The 26116-nt window shown below is 41.8% G+C and overlaps 1 long non-coding RNA gene across 1 annotated transcript; it reads left to right on the plus strand.

Annotated features, from left to right (window-relative positions):
* The first annotated feature begins 840 nt into the window (after nucleotides 1–840).
* LOC144584497 (uncharacterized) lies at nucleotides 841–12794 on the plus strand. Its single transcript, XR_013538784.1, has 2 exons — nucleotides 841–10539; nucleotides 12444–12794. It is a non-coding gene; the product is annotated as an uncharacterized LOC144584497 (long non-coding RNA).
* Nucleotides 12795–26116: the final 13322 nt, after the last annotated feature.

The raw sequence follows: 26116 nt of genomic DNA on the forward strand, positions 1-26116 counted from the left end.
TTGGAATTGCTTGTTTTTTTTTTTAATATTGATCCCTTTTAGTACTGTATTTGTGTACTCATGGTTTGCCTTAATATTGTCTATTACTCTGCCTTGGGTCCTTTTTAAGGCGAAAGGGGGGGGAATGTTTTAAACCAGTGGTTCTTAACCTTTTTGAAAGAAACGCCCCCTTGACCCATTGAGGAAGTTATCATCGCCCCCCTCCCCGCAGTGATGCTTTATTTATTTATTTATTTATTTATTTATTTATTTATTTATTTATTTATTTATTTATTTATTTATTTATTTATTTATTTAATACACTTACATCCAATGACCCCTGAAAACCAAATTAAATTCCAAGAAAATGAAATGCCCCCCCAAAAGTAACATTTAATGATTTAGTTGCAAGTGAATTTTAAGACTCAAAAAGAAATTTAAAAGGGGCATAAAAACAAATGCAGGAACTAAAAATTTCAAGACAAAAAGTCTGAAACTAAATTAAAATTGGAGGAAAATATATATTCATGCACACTGTAAAAAGGCTGCAGCCATCTTCACAGCTTTGGCTTGCTCCAGTGCCCCCCTACCACCCCCCTTCTGCTCCAGCGCCCCCACACCGCCCCTTTTCATTCTACCACCCCCCTGAAAAATGAAATCGCCCCGTGGGGGGCATTATCACCCACGTTAAGAACCACTGTTTTAAACAAACAAACAGAAAAACAAATAACAAGGTCCCCACCCTGTCAAAATGCCATGCACATCTAAACAGCTTAATCAAAGCTTGGATATAACCTTTCTGGCTGTGGCTTGGTAGCAGTGCAATCAGATGATATCCCATTAGAAGCAGAAATTCATTGGTCTTCCAGAGATTTAATTCAACATCCCTTTGTGATTGAACACTTGTACTTAAACATAAAGGCTGTGCTTGGCCACCCCAAAGGCCAGTCATGAAATGAAGCCAGCTAATTTGCAGACTACAGGAAGTGAGAAAACTTTGTGCTGTAACAATCAGATCTTCTCTGCACTTAAGGAATTCCTTCTTTTAATCAATCTACAGCATATAACTTGAGCCATGGTTTTCTTGAAAGCTGATTTCACTCCCTAACATGCTTTTCCTCCAATGACCTGCCTTACCATCAACAACACTTACCAGAAAATAAAAGAAGGAAATTAAATAATCATTTTGGCCTCTTTCTAATTGATGATTGTGTTTGACAAATTGCCCCTACCCTGGCAGTTGTGTTCTCTTGATTTTTGTTTGCTAAATTGTTCAGAATGTTTGAAAGTTCTTATTTAAGTTGCCTCTTCCAAAGATGTCTACCATAGAATTACCTCCATTTTCCACTGAACAGTTCCCTCCAATATTCTTCCGTACTAGACTTAAACACAGGTGTTGCTTGCGATTCAAGAAGGATAGATATTTATATTGTTGACCTTTTCTTGACCGCTCTTAGACCAAGAATTAGGTTGAGTACACGGGAATAATTTATTCCAACTTCCTCTGACGACGGATAGACAAAGCAGGTTGCTGTTTCTGGGAAATGGTCAGTTCTCTAAAGCTGAGATTAATAAAAGTTTGGAGCATATTTCCCTGGGGCTGGTGGGATCACATCCTGCCTGACATACCATGGAAACTGGCAAGCTTTGTAGCCTGAGGCAAGCACCATAGCTTCACCTTCTGAGAAGTGTTTTTCCCCCACCAAGAACTGTTTTGGAAACCCAGACTGGACATTCTGAGAACTGGTAGTGTTTTCTGGTGTTTCACATTCATTCCACCCATGAGGCTACCCCCATTCCTACACATACTCTTCTCTTTCTTGGTTTCCACTGGTACAACCTTTCTACCTGCACTAGCTCTCAGTCCACTTCTGAGTTAATTCAGGGTGTAGGTTTTAACAGCCAAAGCCTTCAATGGCTGAAAGCTATGTTACATGAAAAAGTTTTCCCACCTCTACCTACCGGATTCTAAGGTCATTATCTGAAGACCTCCACTGGGTGTGCTCACCAAACGAGGCAAAGTGGGTGGCTGCTAAAGAAAGGGCCTTTTCAGCGGTGGTCACCTTCTCTGGAACCCCCTTCTCAAGTAAGTTCACTATGTACCTGCATGGTGATGTTTTCAGCATCAAGTAAATTTCTTCTCTATTCCCATGCATTTTTTAAAAGAAAAACCTTTTGATGCTTTCAGATTTTAGCACACTTTTGTCTTCTTTCCTTTCTTTGCTGCAGTGCTAATACCCCTTGGAGCTGGGTTTAATGATAATAAACCTTGTGTGCTGTCGATTTTGACATAACAACGTTTTCCTTGGTTTTATTCTATGTTGACTATACTGATTTTTTTTTCTTGGCTGGCCCAAGGATGACTTTAAGCATAGTGAGCCTAGTTCAGTGAGTTGCATCCTTGGCTGCAGAGCCAGAGGTTGGTTGTCCAGTTGCCCATTATTGCTCCCCCTCATCTCATCTCATCAACTCCTCCTTCCTCTCAGGATGGCATGCCTGGAGACTGACCAGTATGCACACTCCAAAGGCCATTCTCATACAGGAAACTCTTATTCATGAAGTTTCCCTTCAGCAGTGAGGCATGAGAAACTTGGTAGTTCAAAACAGGATTTATCATTTTAACTGATTCCAAACCAGATTCTTTAGCTTTCTTGAAGAAGAAAGGGGAAAAAAAAGAAATTATTTATGGACAAGGTTTTTTTTTAATTGAAAGAAACAACGTTACACACCATGAGCTAAGAGGAACTTCATTTTGACTATCAAAGTGCAGCTTATTTCTTGGAATTTCAATCCCCCCCCATCTCCACATATTCCAACCAACACAGAAATAAATTGGTCTTTTCTTATGAGTGTGTTCTGGGGTTGGGGTGTGTGTGAAGTATCAGCTGCGCCAAATTTGCCTCTGTGCTGATTTCCTACAGGCATTTTTAGTGCCCCCCATCTTTGAAAGCAATTAATAAATACTGATGTGTCACACAGATGTTTTCCTCTGGGCCCCAAAGCTACAACTCCAGATGGCCACCATGTGGTTAGCAATCCCATGTTGTCTCCTTGCAAGGTCCAGGGTGGAGGTTATTTTTAATTAGGTCTGATGCTAATTTAGGCAGGTGCAATTAGATGAAATTATTATTAATATGGCGGGATGGTGACATTTCTCCTTGGCTGTCTTGCAGCAGTGTCTGGAAAACAACAATGCATTATGTCAGGCCTGTGTTACTAGCTTGTTTTGTCCCTTCTGTATATCTCTGTGTGTGCATGCACACACACCGCATACATGCCATGCTTCTCAGTATGAAAAGAACCCCAGATGCCTTTTCTCTGTAGGAGACTGATTAGATTAAGAGACAGCTTAGAGTCAGAAATTTGGCAGCCCTGTTGCAGGATTGTACTCCAAGAGCTATAATTGCAGCTGAAAGGGTGATAAGAAATTCCAGCCTATATCATCTATCCACTATTTTTATTTGACATATAACAGATAATGATAGAGACAGATTGTATTTTAAGGAAGAGGGGAGAGTTAAGATGAAGCTCTCAAAGCATCTGTTTTTCCTCATTTCATATCTTTCAACCATCATGGAGCACTGGCAGTCACATGTTCTGCTTTCTCAGAGATTCATAAAATGATAAAATTGGGAGGGGGAGGGGGAGGGAGCAGTGCAAGTGAGCCTCAGCCTGTAATCTGATTTTCTTAATGCACAGCAAAAGAGCATCTAATAATTCTGGTATATGCCTGTTTATTTTAAAGAGAATATGAGGAAAAAAAGAATATAAAACAAAAGAATATTGTGTGAAGCCTTAGGAAAAAGAGGATGGAGGCATGACCTACATGGTTCTCTGCAGAGGACCCTTTCAAATGGATGGGACTGACACTCATCAATAACATAGATGATATTCCTAAAACGACGACGACAACAGATTTCTTTCCTGCATGACAATCAGAAGTAACTCCAAATCAAATCCGAACTATATCTAAATACCCCCCACTTTGCAGTAGGTATACTTTTTTGATATTAACCCCCAACTTTTGAATATTGCTCACAAGTCTCGATAGTAGTAGTAGTAGTTCAGTCGTTTAGTCGTGTCCGACTCTTCGTGACCCCATGAACCACAGCACGCCAGGCCCTCCTATCTTCCACCGCCTCCCGGAGTTGTGTCAAATTCATGTTGGTTGCTTCAATGACACTGTCCAACCATCTCATCCTCGGTCATCCCCTTCTCCTCTTGCCTTCACACTTTCCCAACATCAAAGTCTTTTCCAAGGAGTCTTCTCTTCTCATGAGATGGCCAAAGTACTGGAGCCTCAGCTTCAGGATCTGTCCTTCCAATGAGCACTCGGGGTTGATTTCCTTTAGAATTGATAGGTTTGTTCTCTTTGCAGTCCAGGGAACTCTCAAGAGTCTCCTCCAGCACCACAATTCAAAGGCATCAATTCTTTGGCGGTCAGCTTTCTTTATGGTCCAGCTCTCACTTCCATACAACACTACAGGAAAAACCATAGCTTTGACTATTCGGACTTTTGTTGGCAAGGTGATGTCTCTGCTTTTTAAGATGCTGTCAAGGTTTGTCATTGCTTTCTTCCCAAGAAGCAGGCGTCTTTTAATTTCGGGGCTGCTGTCTCCATCTGCAGTGATCATGGAGCCCAAGAAAGTAAAATCTGTCACTGCCTCCAAATCTTCCCCTTCTATTTCCCAGGAGGTGATGGGACCAGTGGCCATGATCTTAGTTTTTTTGATGTTGAGTTTCAGACCGTTTTTTGCACTCTCGTCTTTCACCCTCATTACAAGGTTCTTTAGTTTCTCCTCACTTTCCGCCATCAGAGTGGTATCATCTGCATATCGGAGGTTGCTGATATTTCTTCCTGCAATCTTAATTCCAGCTTGGGATTCCTCCAGTCCAGCCTTCCGCATGATGTATTCTGCATATAAGTTAAATAAGCAGGGTGACAATATACAGCCTTGTCGTACTCCTTTCCCAATTTTGAACCAATCCGTTGTTCCATATCTAGTTCTAACTGTTGCTTCCTGTCCCACATATAGGTTTCTCAGGAGATGGATAAGGTGGTCAGGCACGCCCATTTCTTTTAGGACTTGCCATAGTTTGCTGTGGTCCACACAGTCAAAGGCTTTTGCATAGTCAATAAGCAGAAGTAGATGTTTTTCTGGAACTCTCTGGCTTTCTGTATAACCCAGCGCATATTAGCAATTTGGTCTCTGGTTCCTCTGCCCCTTCGGAATCCCGCTTGTACTTCTGGGAGTTCTCGGTCCACATACTGCTGAAGCCTACCTTGTATGATTTTGAGCATAACCTTGCTGGCGTGTGAGATGAGTGCAATTGTCCGGTAGTTGGAGCATTCTTTGGCACTGCCCTTCTTTGGTATTGGGATGTAGACTGATCTTTTCCAGTCCTCTGGCCACTGTTGAGTTTTCCAAACTTGTTGGCATATTGAATGTAGCACCTTAACAGCATCATCCTTTAAGATTTTAAATAGTTCAACTGGAATGCCATCACCTCCACTGGCCTTGTTGTTAGCCAGGGTTTCTAAGGCCCACTTGACCTCACTCTCCAGGATGTCTGGCTCTAGGTCAGAAACTATATTGTCTGGGTTGTCCGGGATATCCAAAACTTTCTGATATAATTCCTCTGTGTATTCTTGCCACCTCTTCTTGATGTCTTCTGCTTCTGTTAGGTCCCTACCATTTTTGTCTTTTATCATGTCCATCTTTGCACAAAATTTTCCTCTAATATCTCCAATTTTCCTGAACAGATCTCTGGTTTTTCCTTTTCTGTTATTTTCCTCTATTTCTTTGCATTGTTCATTTAAGAAGGCCCTCTTGTCTCTCCTTGCTATTCTTTGGAAGTCTGCATTCAATTTTTTGTAACTTTCCCTATCTCCCCTGCATTTTGTTTCCCTTCTTTTTTCTGCTATTTGTAAGGCCTCGTTAGATAGTCACTTTGCTTTCTTGCATTTCCTTTTCTTTAGGATGGTTTTTGTTGCTGCCTCCTGGACAATGTTACGAGCCTCTATCCAAAGTTCTTCAGGCACTCTGTCCACCAAATCTAGTTCCTTAAATCTGTTCTTCACTTCTACTGTGTATTCATAAGGGATTTGGTTTAGATTATACCTGAGTGGCCCAGTGGTTTTTCCTACTCTCTTCAGTTTAAGCTTGAATTTTGCTATGAGAAGCTGATGATCAGAGCCACAATCAGCTCCAGGTCTTGTTTTTGCTGACTGTATAGAGCTTCTCCATCTTTGGCTGCAGAGAATATAGTCAATCTGATTTCGATGTTGCCCATCTGGTGATTTCCATGTGTAGAGTCGCCTCTTGTGTTGTTGGAAAAGGGTGTTTGTGATGACCAGCTTGTTCTCTTGACAAAACTCTATTAGCCTTTGCCCTGCTTCGTTTTGAACTCCAAGGCCAAACTTCCCTGTTATTCCTTTTATCTTTTGACTCCCTACCTTAGCATTCCAGTCCCCCAGAATGAGAAGAACATCCTTCTTCGGTGTCAGTTCTAGAAGGTGTTGTAAATCTTCATAAAATTGTTCAGTTTCAGTCTCCTCGGCAATGGAGGTTGGTGCATAAACTTGGATTATTGTGATGTTGAAAGGTCTGCCTTGGATACGTATTGACATCATTCTATCATTTTTGAGATTATATCCCATTACGGCTTTTCCCACTCTTTTGTTGACTATGAGGGCTACTCCATTCCTTCTACGGGATTCTTGCCCACAATAGTAGACATGATAATCATCTGAGTTGAAATCACCCATTCCCATCCATTTTAGTTCACTGATGCCCAGAATGTCGATGTTTATTCTTGCCATCTCCTGTTTGACCACCTCCAGCTTCCCAAGGTTCATAGATCTTACATTCCAGGTTCCTATGCAGTATTTTTCTTTCCAGCATCAGACTTTCCTTTCACTTCCAGGCACGTCCACAGCTGAGCGTCCTTTCGGCTTTGGCCCATCCACTTCATCAGCTCTGGAGCTACTTGTACTTGTCCTCCGCTCTTCCTCAGTAGCATGTTGGACGCCTTTTGACCTAAGGGTCCCATCTTCCAGCGTCCTATCTTTTAGCCTTTTGTTTCTGATCATGGGGCACTCTTGGCAAAGATACTGGAGTGGAATTGCCGGTTCCTACCCCAGGTGGATTGCGTTTAGTCAGAACTCTCCACTATGACCTGTCCGTCTTGGGTGGCCCTGCACGGCATAGCCCATAGCTTCTCTGAGTTACTCAAGCCCCCTCGCCACAACAAGGCAGCAATCTATGAAGGGGACAAGTCTCGATGCTGAAGTATTAATGCTCCTGGCATCAATCTCAAACAACCAAACTACTTATGACTGAAAGCCATTTCTGGATTATTTCAAATGCAAGGTATTTCTATCTGAACTATACATTTTCACTTGATTTCCAACCCCATAATGAACTTTCATGAAGACCACATTCCACATAAATAATTAAGGGTACTTTTTGGTCCAGATTAAGATGTTTGAAGCCTCAGTGAGGACATATCATTGGGACACATAAGGCTTTGCTTTGGCTGGATTGTACCCTAAATTGCATCCTAAGACGTCAGAAGAATGGAGCATATTCTCCTTCTACATCAATATTACCATAGATTACTATTCCCATATTATAGTTATTTTATTCCCCTGTGGCAGAGACATGTAACAGTATAAATGCTTGCGGGGAGCAGTTTATCAGAATGGCTGGTGTTCAAAGCTTGGAAACATAAGAAGTAAATTGATACATATCTGGCCATAATACATGTATACCTAGCTCAATATTGCTTTCTTTGCCTGGCAACAGTTCGCCAGAATGTCAGGCAGAGAGTTTTCCCCATCATCTACTATATGATCATTTAGTAGAGATGTTACGACTTGAAGCTGGAACCTTCTATTTGGAAAGCATATTGCAGACCACTGAACTATGGACTGTCTCACAGATCTGCTGAACATCAGTCAGGAAATATTTAGGAGAAATTCACAGATGCTGCACATATGAAATAGATTATGGGTTCTTCCCATGCTAATATTTAATGGTTTTATAGAGCAACCTTGGTTTATTTTATAATATGGATTTTATTTCAGGATGATTGCTCTCACTGGAGACTTCATTAGGAATAAAAAAGATTCTCACAGGAGCTTTTTCCTGTGACAAATTGTCTAAACTACTGAGAAAAAAGGGACAATGTTCTCCACCTTGAACAGGTCATGCACTCTCTTGTTAGCCTTTCCTCTTGTTGCTATGAAAAGGAAGTGAAAAGTGACTATAAACCCCTGGTGGCCCATAATAAGGGAACTAGTCACAGCCCATAATCAAATGGAGAAAAGTTCAGCTTGTGCAACAACAATGAAAGAGAAAGGGGTGGAGGGGTGTGTGTACCTCTATAGCTTCTTTGTACTAATTGCTTGTAGCAGAGGAAATGTAAGACTACAGGTGAGAAGTCAGGCAGAATCCATTCTTACCAACTGCAACATTTGACACTGAAAATTAAGACAACCTCAAGCCTAATGAAAAGGTATCATCATACATGATAAGAAGTGTCTGTTTATTATTATTAAAACAAAACAAACAAGCAAAAACCAAAATAAACCCCAAAAAACCCAGCAACCCATAATTATTTAACCTATTTTACCCTGCCTTTCTCCACGGAAGAATCCAAGGCAGCTAAGTTGGGCACGTGGTGCTGCAAAAGGGACTTTGCGCATAACTAGAGGACAAGACACTGAGGAGGAGTATGAAAGATAATTTAAAGAACAAAAGAGGGATCTTTCTTCCATGTATTCTGAAAGCTGCATTTTTAGGGTACATTATGTAAAGGAAAAGAGACACATCTCCTGTGGACACCTGGGATTATTGCCACAGTTTGGGTGCTAGAGAGTGCAGCAAAACTTATTTTTATTCTGACCAGCAGAAAGCAGCCAACTACGTGGGTAGGAGCAAAGAAGCTGGAAGCTGGTACTTATGGAGGGTAGGGAGTTGTTCTCCTGCCTGCATTATTAACAACAACAACAACTTGAGTGTTATAATGGCCACCCTTGCATTGATGGTGAGTATTCAAGCCTGGACATGTGGGGCATATTTAATTCAGGATCGAAGACTGGTGGGCCCTTTTGATTGATGGTGGCTTCCTCTTTGAACCCCTGGGTCTGAAAATACTGGAAGGAGGCTTTAATTTCTCTTCAGATGATGACTCCAGAGGATGTGGAAGGATACTTTGGATATGATTGTTTTTTCTGCACCAATAAAAATTAATCCACTTTATACTGGAGTTTCCCAGTATCTTCCAGGATTATTATTATTATTATTATTATTTGGCTAGATGACTTGAATACTAATTTTCAGGCGACTAGCCTCTTCGATCCTTTAAAAGAAGCATGATCTTTTAAACTTTGGGATAAAAGATTCAGCTGAGAGAGAGGAAAATGTTCTTATGCTGTCCAAATGTAAGAGATGAGCTCATTCGACTTAATCTCTAATTCTAAGTCACTGTATGAAACTGTTGCCCAAATTGCAGGATGGCTAATGTTGTACCTTGCAATTAACTTTGGGAAAGGGAAAAAAAAACAACCCAAGCAAACACTTGCACCATGAAATCTGTTGCATTTCTGTGTGTTGTGGATGTTATGAATTTCTGCTGGACGCTTTGCCCCACCTGCGGATTACACTGTCCCCTCTGGGGAAGGCCCTTTGTGTTAACCGAAGGATGTTGCTCACTTGTTCTTCTGCTGTCAGCAAAGGGAAAGCACCATAGGGGAGACTTTCTGCCCTGCAAAAGGTCAGTTGTGTAAGCTCTCTTAGAAGGGCAATTAAGTGATTAGATGACAAAACAGGATGCAACCCAAGGATTCACAACAGCTCTGACCTTGAAACTTGGGAGTGTCTGGGAAAGACAAAATGATTAATTGGGGGAAAAAGCTTTACAAGAGTAAATAGAGCACACCCCTCTCAACCCCCTAACCTACCCCCCCAGGAAAATGAGATGAATCAGCAAGGAAAATATAATTTCTTTTCTTGTCCCTCTTGTGGGTGGTGAGGGCAGCATATTTGACAATAGTTTAGTTTCTTGCCTGGCTTTAATCAAAGTAAAATAGAATATAGACTGCACTGAAATTTATGAAATTCCATATTCCTGCCTGTTTTTGAAGCAAAGATCTGAAATATGAAATATGTCATCGACTAAAGACAGGAGACACAGAATCACAATAAGATACCTGGAGGCTGGAAGCCAATCAAGATACATCTACACCTGAATCTTATACACAGAACATACATTCTGACATTTCACAGAAGAGTGCTTCACTATACTTGGGAACTAGTACTTTTTTCCACCACCACCACCACTATGATGATGTACTGGGTTCAAGGGCCCTAACCACACTACCGAGTTAATCTGAGAGTGGGTGAGTCCAAAAGAGTTAAATGTGGCAATGGCTAGGGAACCTGCCTGGTCCAAATACCTCCAGCACTCTAGTCTAGCACAACTAAGAACTGCTTTAAAGGAATTCCAAAAATCCACAAGGTTAAACGCTTCAGACTACAATCCCAACCCTGCAAGGTAGAACTACTACCACATTCAAAAAACACAAAATCTCCCAGTAGCTGGTCAAGGCAAGTCCTGATTTTAAGTATCACAAATAGAGATGGACACGAAGCCCAAAATAAACCAGGAAATTCACGGAAAATCACCAGTTTGTTGCTTCGGATCGATTCGGGTTCATGCAAACCAGAGAATCCAAACTTTTCTGAAGTGATGAATTTTGGAGCAATTTATGAACCAGCCATGGGCTGTCCAAAAAAAAAAAAAAAAAGAAAAAAAGTCCTGACAAAATGATTTGTGATTCATCAATAAACAAGCAGGAAATTTGTGGTTTGTGGATCATCAACCTTGACAAACCAGGAACCAGGATGATTGTAGTTCATGCCCATCTCTAATCACAAACCCTCTGAGCCAAGAACCAAGGCACTTAGATTGAGAATTGTTATACAGTATTTTATTAAAGATAGTGAAAAAGACAAACAGGCAAAAGATGTAAAATGTTTCAGAAGGCATCAGAAGTGTTTGGAGCAAAGAATCAATGAGAATCTAAGGCAGAAGCAGTACAGAGAAACACACCAGAAAATAAGACAGCTAGTTAAGCTACCTACCACATTTTTCCGTGTATAAGATGATACTTTTATCTAAAATCTTTAGACTAAAAGTTGAGGGTTGTCTTATACACAGAAGTAAGCTGGGGAAAGAACAAAATGGCCCATACCTTGCCTCTGCAACCAGGCTTCCTTCAATCAGCAGGCTTAGCTGCCTCCAGTCACAAGCCTTATGGAACTGATGTCAACTGATGCTGTACAAACCAATTGGAACACATCTCGCTGGAGGTGGAGCCTGTAGGTAGTGCTCAGATTCAATAGGGACTCATAATGTCAGAGCATTCTGAACCCAGAGGCTGAATACTCAAAGCTAAGTTTTCTTAATTTTGAGTTAGAAAAGTTGGGGGGGGGGATATCTTATACAAAGGAGTGTCTTATAGATGAAAAAATATGGCAATATTCATTATTGTAGCCTCAGCATGGTCTTGGAGCGGGCACAGAGGGCATCTCTTCACCACAGCATCACAGGCCAGCAACTGAATTCCCTCAAACATTTACAAAGGCAAGAGCAGTTTCTGCCCCCCACCCCCGAGTTGAAGTCATTTTCCATTTAGCATAGTGTCAGGGACCTTGAAGGCTTAGGTCAGAAGATAAACTGCAGGTACTAAAAATCAACAGGGGTTTCTCAAAAAACAAGTCATGGCAGACTAATCTGGTCTCTTTTTTTGATAGAGTTACATGCTTGAAAGATGGAGGGTATGCTGTAGATGTAGCATATCTTGATTTCAGTAAGGCCTTTGACAAAGTTCCCCATGATATTCTTGCAAGGAAGCTAGTAAAATGTGGGCTAGACAGTGCAGATTAGAGTCCTGGACCAAAACTAACATAACGAATTTCAACAGGGAGAAATGTAAGATCCTATACCTAGGCAGAAAAAATGAACTGCACAGATATAGGATGGGAGACACCTGGCTAGACAACATTACCTGTGAAAGGGATCTAGGAGTCTTCATAGACCACAGACTGAACATGAGTTAGCAGTGTGATACGGCTGCCAAGAAAGCCAATGCAATTCTTGGTTGCATCAATAGGAGTATAGTGTCTAGATCAAAGGAAGTGATAGTACCACTCTATTCTGCTTTGGTCACACCTCACCTGGAGTATTTTGTCCAGTTCTGGCCACCTCTGTTCAAGGAGGATGTTGACAACCTGGAACGTGTCCAGAGAAGGCCGACCAAAATGGTCTAAGGTCTGGAAGCCATGTCCTATGAGGACTGGCTTAGGGAACTGGGAATGTTTAGCCTTACAAAAAGGTTTTCCAGGATGTCAAGGGTGACCTCTCTCTCTCTCTCTCTCTCTCTCTCCCCTGTCAAGGTCCAGTCCAATGGTCAAGAGACATCCAAAAGGTTTCACGAAGCAGTCCACAAACAATAGCATGATTTTGACTTAAAAGGCAATAACTGTAGGAGTGGCATCTCTAAACTATCATGATCTGTGAATGTGATATGTTAATAGTCCAATGATACAACTCATGAGGTATGTCCGGCCAAGATACTGCCACGCCTGAGGTGACTCTGAGTTTTTGTGGTCGAGCAGAGGCATCTGAACCATGACAAAACTGTTAAGGAACAAATATTTCATAAAACCAGAGATATTCCTCACAGAGTAAAATAAAATGGCAAACCAAAGAGGCACCTCTGTGGGTTGTTCTCTCTCTTTCCCTCCCCTCCCCTCTCTCTTTCTCTATGATTAGCATCTGTTCTGACCCTGCCCCCATACCGATGGCATGTATAGTAACATCCTAATACTCTCTCATTATGAACTGACAGACCAACCCAGAAGTGACAATGACATGTTCATGTGTCTGTCCATGGATGTGTAAATAATTTGGTGAGCAGCTATTCCACTCCATTCCTCCCCTCCTACCGACAACTCTGATAACTAAAGTGAACAAAGAGAAATAGTAAGTGAGGAGATCAGTGGAAGGTGTAGTTCCCTTTAACTTGCATACTGTAACATTTGGTGCTGCACTTAGAGCCATGCCCCATTGTGACAATCATTTTGAACAAACAAACAAGGCCACCACTGTCTTGTCTAGATGGGCCTTAAAAAGGACTGGATGACTACAAAATCAAGGGCTGTTCAAGGCCAAGAAACCAAAGCAGAACTTGTGGCATTCAGGAAGCATGGCCACCTGTCATCGGCACATCTTCTAAATTTCTTCTCTCCACACCTCGCCAGTTCCTTCCTTTGGTTTCTGCGCATGAAGTGCCCTTTGGTGCCCTATCCATCCTTTCCTTTGTACTCCACCTTTTTGACTCTGCCAAAACAAATCTCCCAATTCTGCAGAAGTAAGGGGTTTTCCAGAACACTACTTTAGAAAAAGCCCATTTGTTTCAAATACATTTTCAAATTTTCCCCACTCATGAATGAGGATGAGAACATCATTGATTCTCAGCATTTTAAGAACTGCAATTCATCTAAACATCCACCTCAATTTTCATCAACTGGAGAGAAACCTTTTTGTCTTGGAGTTGTTCATATATGATCATACATGCCATAAATTTCAGAATTGTTTCAAAGCTACTATTAATTACAGTATTACTTCAGAGGGAATAGGAGAGACTTAGAACAAGCTAGCTGAAGTGAAGACTAGTTCACATTATCCCAAATGTGGGTGTATCAGATAGTTACATTTTAAAGTACATTTATGGTGATACAGTGGTGCCTTGACTTACGACCGTCCCGACTTACGACCATTTCGAGTTACAACCAGCTCCGGCCACAAAATTTTGCTTTGACTTGTGGCCGGAGCTTCGAGTTACAACCAAAAAAAGGCAGGGAAAAAAGGTGGCAAATTCAAATTGCTAACCATTGGTGGTGAAGAGGCTGCTTCTTTGTAGCTCTTTCACCTGGACAGTTAGAGTGAGTGCAATCAGAGGAGGCTTCGGACTGCCTGGTAAGGTAATATGCTGCTTTCTGCTTTTTAAAAACTGTTCTGGGTGAGTTTTGCAGCGTGGTTTTCGGCTGGGTGGTGGGATTATGTTTCTATGCTGTGATGGGTCTTGCAGTGTTTGTTTGCTTTTTGGTTGTTTTCCCCCATTCCCAATGGGTCTTGTGGGGTTTGGTTGCTTTTTGCTTTCCTTTTTTTTGCATTTCTGATGGGTCTTGCACTCTTTGCTTGTTTTCTGCTTTGGTTTTTTTTAATTTTCCGATGGCTCTTGCATGCTTTGCTTGCTTTCTGCTTTGCTCTTTTTGCATTTCTGATGGGTCTTGCACGCTTTGCTTGCTTTTCTCCTCCCCCCCCCCGGCTGGAACGGATTAATTGCATTTCCAATTGGTCTTGCAGTGTTTTGTGGTTTTTTGGTGATTTATTTCTTCGGCCGAAACAGATGAATTGCATTTCAGTGCATTCCTATGGAAAATGGTGCTTTGACTTACAACCATGTTGAGTAACGACCAGAGTTCTGGAACCAATTAAGTTCATAAGTCGAGGCACCACTGTAGTTCAAATCCCCCAAAGTTGTTACTGACATCACTGAATTGCTTTTCACCACTGTATATCATCATCCTTATTTACAGTGGTGCCCGGCAAGACAGGCACTCCGTTTAATGACAAAACCGCTTGACATTGATGTTTTTGCAATCGCAAAAGCGATTGCAAAACGATGTTCCCTATGGGGGAATTTCGCTTTGCGATGATCGGTTCCCTGCTTTGGGAACCAATTCTTGCAAAGTGATGATTTTTTAACAGCTGATCGGCGGTTTCAAAATGGCCACCCACTGTTTTCTGGGACGGATTCCTCGCTGCACAGGCAGCGAAAATGGCCGCGCTATGGAGGATCTTCGCTGGACGGTGAGTTTCCAGCCCATAGAAACGCATTAACCGGGTTTTAATGTATTTCTATGGGCTTTTAAAAATTGTTTTACAACTTTTTGTTCTACAGCAATTTCATTGGAACGAATTAATGTCGTAATGCGAGGCACCACTGTATTATTATTTAAAAGTGTTTTAAAGTATTTCTAAATTACTATTCTTAAAATACCAGTGACCAAAATCCTGGTGCTTAGTGCAGTAAATAGCACTAGAGAAGTCCATCAAATCAATGGGGATCCAATGAGCCATCCCCTCTGCAAACCTCAATGACTCAAATGGACCCACCCCCTTTAACATAGCATGTCATAGTTAGAGTAGGCCCATCTGAATCAACAAAACCAATGGAGGAGATGACCCACCAAATCCTCATTGATTCAATGGTCTCACTCCAGTGTGACCCACTTCACTAAGCAACAGGATCTTGGTGATTTTATATTTATTTTTTATTTTTATTAAAGTAAACACAAAAATACAAACTAAACAAAACAAAAACTAACAAATAACACACATAAATAGCAAATCTAAAAAAAACAACTTAGTTATCACATATAAAACCACACATGCTCCCTTCTCCCATTGGGACCAACGAACAGACACTGTTTTCCTTCCTTTTAAAATCCCCATTCCCCTTCTAAAAATATAGTGACTTTTGCAGAGGTACTTAATCCTTCTCCTTTGTTAATACAAAATCAATGCATTCTCCCCATATAGCTCAATCACTGAAAATTTTAAATTTTTTTTTATTTTCTTCTGTTTTTCTTAAAAGGAAGAAAAATAGTTAAACATTTAGTTACTTAAAATACACATCTGAGCACCACAGTCCATTGGCCTATTGGTAAACATTGAGTTGGCCTCCCCAACCAGCTCATGATCTATCTCAACATACATCACAATGCGCAAGGCAGCAGCATAAGCCTGTGCTTATACAATATCATATTCCTTCTCCACATCAGGAAGTACAATCCAAACTCAAAGCTACCTTGTAATGGACTGGAATAGGCGAACCTCTTGTGCTGGGTGGTCTCAGACCTGCCAGCACAACTGGATATGTCAGCAAAATGGCTGTGCATGCTGAGATCAACTAACAGAACAGCCAAGAAAGGGCAGAGAAGGTGAAAAGTGAGGGAAGGAGCTGAGGTACACCAGGTCCAAAGTCCTCTCAGCCCAGAGTCATAGCCATTGTGCAGGCCCAAATTTAAGCCAGGCTCAGAGTAATCCTAATTTCTAGAATCCCTGCTCTGGGATGGGTTTGGATTCACCACAGCTTTCTCAGAGGTGAGGCTGACCCTCCATGAGGTCAGGGGAAGAAGGTGCAGGGCCCCCAGAGCTGACACCCTCCATTTTAAAAATAGATGAAATCCTGTTGTTTAGCATAGTAAATCAGATTAAAATAAGCCCATTGAATCAGCAGGGATTTGGTGAGTGAACTCCTCTGTACATACCATTGAGGCAACTCTAGTTGTAATTTATTGTGCAATGGCAATTACGTTATCAGCCTGGTCTCCATTTTGATTCCTCCAAAATGCTCTCTGCTTAGTGCCATACTGTGGTGCTGTGGTCCTAATGGTGAGGAAGCAGTCTCTGGGGGGAAAAGGAGAAGAAACAGTTGGCTTTCTGTTTTTGCTGTCTACCTCAGAGATTATACAGTTCAAGACAGGGTCTGCACAAACACTTTTCGGCCATCCAGAAGAAGGGTAAGCTGGATGAACAGCTCAGTCCATTAGATATCTGGATGGGGAGCCAGAGGCTGGGAGTTTGATTGCCCACTGTGTCTGTTGGGAGAAGAGCCAGCCTATGTAACCTTGAGCAAGCTACAGAGTGTCAGGGTGCCCCCAAGAAGAAGGGAATGATAAATCACTTCTGAGTACTCTGATACCAAGAAAACCCTGGAAAGGGTCACAATAAGTCATGATCTATTTGGGGTGAACCTAAAGATCAAGTCTAAACATTATTTATTGATTTATTACTACCCAACCTTTCTCCTTGAAAAGGACCCAAGTCAGCTTACAACATTGAAAGGCAATATTTAAAGTTTAAACCAATTAGTAGATAATGATGGTTAACATAATTAAAAGACATTATTTAAAGCTAAGAAGAGTGAGTATAAAGAGGCATTTTACATCATTAAAGTGTAATATTAAAGCTAGAAACAATTGGTAAACAAATATTGAAAAGAAAAAAGTCACTCTGATAAATGGAAAACCCAAATATGAAAAACACAATAAGAATCCCTCTAAAAATCACACACAGGTAGCTAGTTGCGGAGGGAAGGCTTGCCTAAAGGTTTCTGCCTGCTTGCGGAAGGTCATCAAAGATGGGGCCAGTCTGGTCTTCTGTGGAGGGAGTTCAAAAGTCTGAGTGAGATCCTACAAAATACTCAGGTGAGATGACATACAGTACTGTATCTGCAAAATTCACTGATTTTTGAATTTCAGGGAACACATTAGCAACTATTGGCAGTCGTTTTAAAATGCTAAGGAAACAGCTTTGGTTACCGAAATTAGTATGGGGAGAAAGCTGACCAGCTTCTATATTCTTTTAATTTCTTGCTTTAATGTTTGGTACTTTGCAGTTTTGTATTTATGTACTTTTATTATTGTTTTTGTTGTTGTTCATATTAGAAGTAGTAAGATAAGAATCCTAAATCCCATCTTTGAGCATTTCTCCCAGATTTCTTCCTTCTCATTCTTTCCTAACGAGCTTTGTTTTCTAGCAAATTGAATAAGCATACTCGAAATTCTTGTGGGAGAAATTTTCAGCACAGCACTAATATTGGCACTACCACATTACTTTCACTGCACGTCTGAATATTTGAACAATGAAGCCTAAAATATGTGTTGCGAGGCTTCCTTTTTATTTTAGGTCTGTCTTCTTTGTTCTTGTGCATGCTGGGCAGCTAATAGGTATTGCATGGTAAACACGGGTCTGTATTTGCCCTGATTATGCTGTGACAAAATTACTATGGAGAAATAATTTTCATCAAAGCAAGGTTTCTGGTGAATTTTTTATAGCAACTTACCAAATATTGCAAATTTCCTCACATTCAAAACTAGCAGATGTACCCAGAATGCCAGAACAAGACACCATCAATCACGTTTTCTTATCTTTCCTCTGCTCTCTCACATCTCTTCCGCTGCCATTCCTTTTATTTCTCACAGGTCTTTCCCTTCCTTCACCTCAGTGTTTGTTTAGTTTCTGTCTCTACTTGCTTTCCCTCACACTCCTTACCAGGTTGCTCTCTTTCAATTACAATGTATTTGGGGGTCCTAAAGAAGGAAACACTGCAAGAATCTGTTTATAGATCTTCTGGAGAAATGAACACCTGAATGCAACTGCTGTCTCCTTTCTGCTGGGTAAGGAAGTGACTAGTGACTGAAGACAGCAACAGTTTTAATACATTCAAATGCTTTCGAAAACAAAATAACACTGGAGTAATCACCCCTGCTGGTTGGATAGCTGAGTGAATTACGTATCTGGCTATGGAGCCAGAGGTGAGGAGTTCAATTCCCCACTGTGCCTCCTGTGAAGTAGAGCCAGCCTTGGGCAAGCTGCACAGTCCCGGTATGACCCCAAAAGAAGGGGATGGTAAACCACGTCTGAGTAATCGCTACCTAGAAAACCTTGGAAAGGATGAGCACATGTCAGAATCAACTTCATGACACACAGTCTCCCCTTGCATCTCCTTAGTAATCGTGTTAGGTGTCTATGTTTTATGGTCTTAGAGCTACGCTAAGGACAGAGACAGACAGACACCCCCACACACTATTATAGATGTAAAAGAACTTACGATTTAAAGTAATGAAATGGTGTGGAGGGAGGCCCAAGCATAAAGTTTTGTTCATCCAGGTTCATAAACTGCTTGACTCTTAGAAGTCCGGGTTTCAATATCAGTGCATTCAACCATACTGTAGTGCTCAGTTAGAATGCCATCTCTCCCCGCCCCCATCCAAGAAACTCTGCTTTAACATTTTTATGGCAAGCAGGTACAATGAAGTTCTCTGTTGAAAATAACGGTATGTGTTTGATTTTGCTGGTGTGCTAGAGAGAGATATTTATTTCAGTTCATTTTTGAAACAATGACCAAAATGTTCAGTCTGCATGTTCATGATGCATACAAATTGAGGCTTAAACATTTGGGTGGGGTGGGGGGAATGAAACTGGCAGATTTTTTTCCTATTGCTCGTGAAAGCACCAGCAATGTAGCATGCAGCTGAAGCTTCAGCCTCCAAGGGACATTTGCAGCTCTACCTGGGCTTTTTTCTGCTCTTGACCTGTAACATTTGGCAAAAAGATTTCCTTTCCCATGTCTATTGCAAGGTTTTCCCATAAACCAGTTAGGTTAGAGGCTAATGCTGCATCCCACGTGCACCTTTCCATTTTAGTGGCTTGTCCTGACCTTTGCTAATAGTGGTTGTAGTCTCCCATGCACACCCTGACTTTTCTCCGTAGATAATTTATTGTGCACACTGAACACCCATTTCCTCCTCCACTTAACTCTCCCCATGAGGGCTTTTGTTATCTCAGCTGCTGGACAGATCTGCAGCACAGTCTAGTCAGGGTTCAACCTAGCTGTCTTGTTGACCTTTTCCACTGTTGATGCTATACCCAGTATGAGTGATTCACCCTGATCTTTGAAATCACACTTCATAAAAATGCCTGGTGCTCTTTTAATGGGAGCCACTAATTTTCTGTGCCCTCTTGAGCAGATACCAGATGCAGGAATCAATGCTGGACCCTAAAAAACCAAGGTTTGCAAAAATTACTTTTTTGGGGGATGGCAACTCCTCAAATCCTCCAGCCAGTATAACTAATGGCCATCATGACTGAGGAGTCTGGGATTTGTAGTCCAAAAACGTATCTGTTCCATGCTCTAGCAAAAAATCAGAAAGCAATGCATATGAACACACATAGACCACAGATATTGGGATAGATTCAAACATGTTTTACAAAATTAAAATTCTGTTATTTCTGCATACAAATTTTATAACAGTGGTTCCCAACCTTGGGTCCCCAGACGTTCTTGGATTGCAACTCCCAGAAGCCCCTGCCAGCACAGCCAATGGCAAAGATTTCTGGGAGTTGCAGTCCAAGAATGTCTGGGGAATCAAGGATGGGAACCACTGTTTTAAAGAAAGGACCAGGAATGATGTTCTCAGGTAGTGTTTCTCTTTATGTCAGGAAAGACTAAGAATCATACCTGCTAGAAATCTCAGAATAGACAGACTCCTGGGAAGAATTTGATGTGGGTGCTAATAATAGACAGCTAAAAAGCAAAAAATACATGTACAGGAAGTGGAAAGAAGGCCAGGCCACCAAGGAGGTTTACAGACAAGTAGCTAGGAAATGCATGGATGGCATTAGGAGGGCAAAAGCTGAGAATGAGCTGAGGTTAGCTAGAGACACGAAAAGCAATAAAAAAGCATTCTTCAGGTATGTGAGCTGCAAAAGACAAACAAAAGACATAGTGGCACAGTTCCGCAATGGAGATGGAATAAGGATAAAGAAGCAGGCAGAAGTGCTCAATTCCTATTTTAGTTGAGTCTTTTCCCATTAGACAGACTATGCAGTTCCAAAGAAATTGGAAGTGTAAGTGGGAGGGGACAGGATTGCAGCTGGAGACTGATAAACAAATAGTCAAGGAATACCTTACCACCTTGAATAAGTTCAAATCTCCAGGGCCAGATGAACTGCATCTGAGAGTACTGAAGGAACTGGCTGAAGAACTCTCAGAACCGCTATCCATTATTTTCTTGAAATCATGGCCACTGGTTAGGCCTCATCTTGAGTTCTATGTCCAGTTCTGGACACCACACTTCAAGAAGGATGATGACAAATTGGAACAAGTTCAGAGAAGGGCAACAGTAATTATCAAGTGGCTGGAAACCAAGCCTTATGAGGAAAGGCTGAAAGAATTGGGCTTGTTTAGTCTTAAGAAAAGAAGACTGAGGGGTGATATAATAGCACTTTTCAAAGGCTGTCATACAGAGGAGGGGCAGGATCTTTTCTTGATCATCCCGGAGTACAGGACACGCAACAATGGGCTCAAGTTAAAGGAAGTCAGATTTCAGTTGAATATCAGGAAGATCTTCCTAACTGTTAGAGCAGTGCGACAGTGGAACCAGTTACCTTGGGAACTGGTGAGTGCTCCAACACTGGAGGCATTCAAGAAAGACTTAGATAATCACCTGGCAGATATGCTTTGATGGTATTCTTCCACTGAGCAGGGGGTTGGACTTGATGGCCCTGTAGGCCCCTTCCAACTTCACTTTTCTATGATTCTATGAAAAGTAATCTACTATTTGGGATGCACTATCCCTTCCCCTCAATCAGAATTGTCAAGCTGATCTTAAAATGAAGAAAGAAATCAGGATGGTATCCAAAGAAGAAAGTGTAGTACTAATGGGTTCCTTCAATAGCCTTGCAGAAACTAGATACGTAAATGTATTCTGATTGTGGAAAAAAAAATGTTTGTATCAAAGGTGCCAATGTGGTCATAGAAACAAATAGGGGGGGGGGGTGATAAACTGGCTTTAATTGAAAATGGCCTCCAGAACCTAAGGTCAAGAAAGACATAAGGAGGAATGGGTGTTGCCTACAATTAACCCATTTCACCTCTGCTAAGGCCCTGCTGGCTATGGGGACTGAGAGAGGTGTACCTGAAAAAATAAACACATTGCAGTCTCTGAATTTTTTGTCCCATTCCACCCACAGAAACTGATTGGAATAACATTTGACTTTTCTTTTAACACCAATCATGGGAGAGCATTCTTTGACAAAGTATTATTATTAGGGGGTGCAGAAGGTCATGTAGAACAGATCTGCTCTCCAAAGGACAGGAATGATCACTACTCTACTGCCACTGCCATTGCCTCAGCCACACCATTCATGGTATGTCCTATTAGTGGGGTCAGTCTCCTTCACTATAACGACAGGCCCCAACCTTTTTCATGCCACTGTTCACTGCATTGTCAGGGCATGTGGGCTGACATGTTGAACTACACAGTGTGCATGAAGATTCTTCAGCGATTCAGCACAAGCAGGGACTCCCATGCACATAAAGGTCTATGGTGGGCAGCTGAAGAGGAACATCATTTAATTTCTATCTGATTTAAAGATTTGATTACTTGAAAAAAGTGCATACTTGAAATTCATGTTGAGAAACTTGGAACAAATCTAGCTGCCATGCAGCTTGTTATCTGCTGAATTTTTTTAGAGTTTACTTTAGTTGTTCCTTCAGAAAACAAAAAAAATTAAAGAAAAAAAACTCTGGAAAAATCTGTTATGCATTTTCTAGTAAAACAAAAACTGATGGTCATGACCATCATGGTGATCATGATGTTTTTCATGCAGGACAGTGTGTTTCTTTATGCTTGTGTGCTCAAATCCTAACTAGAGGGTTGCACTTCCTTTATATCATGTTTCCCAGAAAATAAGACAGGGGCTTGTATTAATTTTTGCTCCAATAATGCATGGGGGCTTATTTTCAGGGGATGTTTTTTTTTTTCATGTACAACAATCCAAATTTATTCAATACAGCCATGCTATCTTCTTCTGGTTGGTGCACAATGTTACACAATGGTGAAAGGTGGGGTTTCACTCAACTGGGGCTTATTTTTGGAGTTGGGCTTATATTACAAGCATCCTAGAAAAATCATACTAGGGCTTATTTTCAGGTTAGGTCTTATTTTCGGGAAAACAGGGTACCATAATATGACACTGATCATTTTCTGATTTTTACCAAGTAATCACTATGTTCACAGAGGATGAAAATAGCTCTGTATGTACTGTTGGGCCTTGTATTGTTTATAATGGAAGAGCAAATCTTTCCTACTTTCAGGCCCCCAGAAAATCTGTGGGTTACTCCAGATGAAATTTAACCCCCTTGCGTGATCTGATAAGCCATGTTTGTTGTCTGTTTAGCTTTCTTCCTCTATAACATTTCAGCACTTGAAGGACTGAAGGTCAAGCCTTCCCCTGCTTCCCGCTTCCCCTCCTGCTTTCCTTCCAGTGATTTCAAGAGTTTGCAAAATTATTATGCCATTTTGATTGGCCCAATAACAATATCACCCTAGTATGGATTTTGAAACTGCCTGTCTGCCTGCCCAGATATACAAATAGACAGTGTAGACAACTATATTATAGATGTGGCCATTCATATGTGAATCAAAATAGGAAAGAAGTCAAATATGTCCCATATTGAATAAATGTTTCATTCTTGCATTACTTCATGGATTAAAGGAGAGGGGATGTGAAGGGCAGGACAGGACGCTGGAGGATGAAAGGACCAATGACACATAAGCTATGTTATATCTTTGAAGATGAAAGCAGAGAGCATTAATGGGATGCAGGAGGAGAGTGGGTGCTGATGCGGGAACTGTAGATGTGGTCTTTGTTTTGGCTGGCCTTCAGATTCCCAGTCAACCTCCCTCCACCCTTCCATCCTCTGCATATTCCTGGAAGAGACCTCATGAGCCGCACAGCTGACTTCCTTCACACACGGACAAGGGAGGGGTACACATGGCTGGGTAAATTTCCCTGTTTATTCAGATGGCGTCTCCACAGGCTTGGCATGTTGGGGATGATGGATGCTTGCCCCAATCTCTGGACAAGAACCATTTCCTGGGAGGGATCCCCTGATTTTTGTACTTCCCAACTACTTTCTAAACAGCTGGCTTGCTCTTTTAGGGCTTTGTGTTACTGTTAAAAAAAGAGAAGGTGGGCCAGGAAACTGCAGTATAAGGACTACAACCATCAAAACGAGTGTAGAGAACATTGGAAGGGCTGTAGAAGAAAAGAAAATGCCTTGAATTCAAGTTCATTAACGTAGGATGGAAGTCTCTCGTGCCTGTGACTTCCATTGAGTAGGGCTGATGTTCATCTCTCTGCCTAAGAACACACTCTGCAAAAAGAGGTTATTTTCAAATGGCAGCAAATAAGCAGCAGACCTTTGTGGAAGTGCTTTCATGCCTGAGAAAATAATAATAATAAAGGGAGTAAGAGAATTATTTGTGTCATAAATAGGTGGTTGATGAGGGGCTGTGAGGGGGGTTGCCTTCAGCACCTCTAACAGGCCATTTGTTTTTCTTACCCTAGAAGGCCCCTGAAAGCCAAGCCTCCTGGACCTCAAACAGTGGCTGACTCTGGTCAGCCAGTCCAGGGCAGTGAAAAAGAGGACAGCAGTTATGAGGGGCACTTGGGGAAGAAAATGGGGAGAGGGCAGGTCTTTGCCAGCAGCTGAGAATGATAAAGCTGGGGGAGACGGTACAGGCGGGCGGGAGCAGGACTAGGTGTGGTTGAGGAGGAAGAGGGAGAGCGAGAGACAAACACTGGCGATCCAGGTCAGGAGGAGGCATGGGACAATGTGAGGGAGGAACTGGAGCTGGCCCTTTTTATGGAGGAGGTATATGATTGCACCTACATGAAAGATCACTGGAAAGTGGGACTTGGTCCAGCTTTGTGTGCTCCAAGGAAGTGAAGACACAGACACAGACCAAATCTCTCATCAGCTGCTGTCAAGCTTGAGCAGCCACCAAAGACCCACACAGCTGCCAGGACTGCCAGCCCTGACCCCATCTCAGAAGAGGTTCTGAAGACACCAGCACCAATACCAGTAGTGCCTGCATGAGGGGGTGGTAAATCCCAGGTCTAGTGGTGGCTCACCTCCACATCCTTGTGAGGCATGAGCTGGTGGGGGCAGTTTCGAGGACCCTTAGCAGCTGCTTAATTTTGTTCCTATTGGCCCCAATGGGGGCAACTAAAAGGCCTAAGGACATAGGACTAGTGACTGGAACTCAGTCCCCCTGTGGACAGACTGGTGGGGAGGGAGTTGATGGTATTGGAACTAGCACTGTACCACCTGCCCAAGAATTAATTAAAACAGTTACTTCAACCTTCCAGTCTGGAAACCCATGAATATTGAGGAGAGTCTGGCCAGCACCCCAACACCTGGCAGGGGTGGCAGCAGCACCCACAGGACTCCATTCTGCCTAGAAATGGGTGAGGAAAAAAGCTTGAGGAAGAGTAAATCCAAGACCTGTTGCTGCCTGAAGCAGAACATCAAATAACACCCTGTGTTCCCCTAACTCAAAGTGCACAGCACCCAAAGCCAGCCAAATGTTATACTAGCACATAAGACAGCAAATCCAGCATGCACCTTGCTGCATCTCTGGCAGTAAACAAAAAACTTAAAAATATATACTGACCTATCAGGCTCCCCAAAACTTGCTGCCTTAGGCAGTTGCCTCCCTCTGCCTAACAGCTCAGAACTCAGCAAAGTTACCTTTTTTTTTTAGACAAGTCCAAAAATTGCCCAGGGGCAATTGGCTGGAGAAGGGGTTTCTTGAGCTGTAAGCCAAAAAAGTAACTTTCCTGAGCTTTAGGCTGCCCTTGGTTTGAGATATGGAAGAGAAGCCCATCAGGATGTGGTGCTCACTGAGGAACGGAAGGGGAAGCAAGGTAAAACATGAAGAAGTCGAGCAACAGGGGAACCAGAGCTTTTAAAAATCCAGAAGCAAATGTCCTGTGGAGAAAACCAACATAGGCAGTCAGCTGGATAGGATTCTCTCCCTAACCACCTGTTTGGGGACTATGCTATTTCTGAGTATGTTAGCCACATCTCATCCATCATTTAAAGGACAATTACCGGTATTCCCCAGTCTGGCATTCCCCTCTCCCATTATGACCATGTTTAATGCCTCAGACAAAGCTAGGTGGCAGAGAGTGTTATTTTGTTACAGGGCTTACTTTGGAAGAGAATAAAATGTACAACCAAATGATCCTTAGAGAGATAATTGAGCTGGTAATTTACTTGTAAAAACATACTGGGAAGATATTTGGAAACCTTATATCTGATGTAAATAGCATGGGTTGTTGATTTTCTTATTATTGACTCATTTGAAAGAGAGCCTCCTGACAAATGAATGTTTGTTATTATTACGCATGCAATAACTCCTGGGAGATGGTCTCCTGGTTTCTTCATGCAGCCCGTCAAAATAGGTTACCCTGTGTTAGAGTTTAAAGATGTAATAACATCGGAGCGCCCAGCGACAACAACAGCTCCTTCTGGGCACATTGCCTGGAGGCATTTGTTTGTCATGAGCTTATCATCATCTTCATTTCTGATGGCAGCAGATGGTGACTCATGAGAAGAATTCTATGACTTCAGTGCTAG

Source organism: Pogona vitticeps, chromosome 1 (assembly GCF_051106095.1).
Source record: "Pogona vitticeps strain Pit_001003342236 chromosome 1, PviZW2.1, whole genome shotgun sequence".
In the NCBI taxonomy this organism is placed as follows: Eukaryota; Metazoa; Chordata; class Lepidosauria; order Squamata; family Agamidae; genus Pogona; species Pogona vitticeps.